Genomic DNA, 2,587 nt, shown 5'->3' on the forward strand with positions numbered 1-2,587 from the left:
CTCAAATTGTTTAAAATAGCTTGCATGTTAACTTTGCAAGGTTTAGAAACAAATGCAAATCAAAACTTTCTATAAATAGTTATTTATTTCTGAATGATGCATATTTAAGCAATTAGTATTAAATTGTTTATTATTTATTATCATTTATGCACGTGATTTCTTCTGCTTTCCCAATAAAATATTTTGTGTCTCTTCTGACTGGGTGGACCAGCCGTCAATCTGGGGTGCATTTCCCAAAAGCATCGTTAGCCAACGACGGTTGCAAATTCCATCATTTCAGCATAGTTCACCGATGTTTTCCGAAACCATTGTTCCGGTGGACATTCACAAACTGCATCGCAAAGTTGTGTCGTTGAAACGACAGCTTTTCACCTGTTGTTAGAAGCATAGTTATTATAATATGTAGACTTGCGTTGATCGTGCTTTTAAACAAAATAAGCAAAAAACATGTTGTACAGTCTATGTCCATCATTCTAAATATATAAAAATTTTATTTTACGTCTTCAAGTTTGTAAACAGAATTAAAGCACTGCATTTGAAAACTGCACATGTGTGTAGTCATACAAGCTTTAAGACCCTGGGGAATCCCTGTGAGGAGTTACGTAAGAGGGAACTTGCGCATGAATTGAATATGTGCGACAAAGTTACTATGCTTTCGGGAAACAGTTGTGACAAGGTAGTTTGTTTCTCCAACTATGCATTGGACTATGTTGGTTCAGCAGCGAGTTACGTCGTTGTTCGGAAAACGCACCCCTGAGTGGGTAGCCTCGCCACTCGCCACAGGTGTGAAATAATAGTTTGAGAAGAATTTTGTAAAAGCCCCTAACCCTACAAATTACTAAGGATTCTTACCATCAACGAGGTGAAAATAATCCACACGCAGACATTAGCCTCTTTCACACAGTAATTCTGGTAAATTACCATGCATTTACCAGAATGAATTTACCAGTAAATACAAAAATGTGCTGTTCACACATGCAGTGACGTTCCGTCTTTTTACCAGTAGACATCATTCACACATCAGTATCAAAATACCGGTAAACTCGGAGAGAAAGCGGAAGTTACCTGTGGCGCGTGGCCGCCGAGCTCCGTCCGTGTCGTATTTGTAAACGGCGGGTTATGACTTAATATCCACGGTCCATATTTTGATGTTTTCACAACTGTGGCAAACGGTCGCGAAGTTGCTCGTGACCAAACAACATTGCGTTAGGCGGCGTCAAACGGAACCTGCGTGTTATTTTTTAGGCTTTACAGGGGTCCCTCAAGGCTTATAGGGTCCCTCAAGGCTTTAAAACTTTTTCAAGATGAAAAATGCACTGATTACATCTGAAGTTTTGTTTAAAAGTGAGTTAAAGTGATACATTATAAAACTGTGTGAAAATGAAATTTCTGTATTTACTCACCCTCAAGTTGACTTATACAGACCAGAAGAGCTTTACACCCCTGAGATTTTACCGGTCTATTGGATTTGCCTTCTGATAGTTGTAACCTTTTTTCTTGTTGTCAATTATAAAGTATAATTTTAAAATGATTAGTTTATAATTATTAGTTTTGGTTTTCTTGTTAGCATCTAATGCCATTTTTTGTTTAAACTTTTTATAAAAGTTTTTTTAGGGCAGTCCACTCATTTTGTGGCTGTAAAGTGCTGAATACTTTTAAAATCTCCCATTTCATTATCATCACAAATTTTTGTGGGGCAACTGTCTCTTTCCGAGCTGACACTGATAAATTGCAGCAGGCACTAAACGCCTACACACTTTTCAACAAAGTGTTTTGCTTTTTAGTTTGACCTCTGATGTCCCATGTACCACAATGATTCATTACGGCTAATTTAACAAATCAGAAAATGAATCAATACAAATCGACAAAGTGACCATCCAGCACCTTTCTGCTTTCGTAAAGCAATCATCAACCATAAACCATAAATAACTAAGGAAGACTACCCTTCCTATTATTGTCATTGTAGTTTGGTAAATTTTGCCAAAGTATCTGACTCCAACTGATAAATTGGCAGGGTTTATTTTCACGTCGACGTTTTCACAGCATGACTTTCGTATCGTGATAGCTCAAGGCCTCTTCTCCATCCATCCGGACTATTTTTTTTAATTCCTGCTGCTTTGTTTTCATCAACTATAAGCACCAATTTGCATGCTTCTAACACCCGTAGCTACTCAATGCCCGCGAAGGCGGGAAGTCTGTTTCCTGTTTCAAAGGAAGCTGGAAGGAAGGAGGGCATCTTTGAATTTGAGAAACTTTCCATCTGTGGCAACAGAAGAGTTGAGAAATGGAGATAAACAGCCTTGTGCTATGTGGAGTAAAAGTGATTTTAAACCCGAATCCCTGGCAGTGCTCTCTGCTATCTCTGCTACAGCTGACTGTACTATTATCAACCAATGAAACAGCCCACATTCATTTCACGCTTGGATGAGCATGAGAGAGAAGCACTTTGATTTGTTGTTTTTGCCATTTTTGCCATTTCTTTTTTTTTTTGTATTGTTGTTTGTGCATATAGGTGTGTATTAGTCCATCTTATGATGTTTCCAAGTAGTTACTGTAGCTTTCTAAAGCCATCTCTTGTCCTGAGATA

Source organism: Misgurnus anguillicaudatus, chromosome 16, assembly GCF_027580225.2.
Source record: "Misgurnus anguillicaudatus chromosome 16, ASM2758022v2, whole genome shotgun sequence".
Lineage (NCBI taxonomy): Eukaryota > Metazoa > Chordata > Actinopteri > Cypriniformes > Cobitidae > Misgurnus > Misgurnus anguillicaudatus.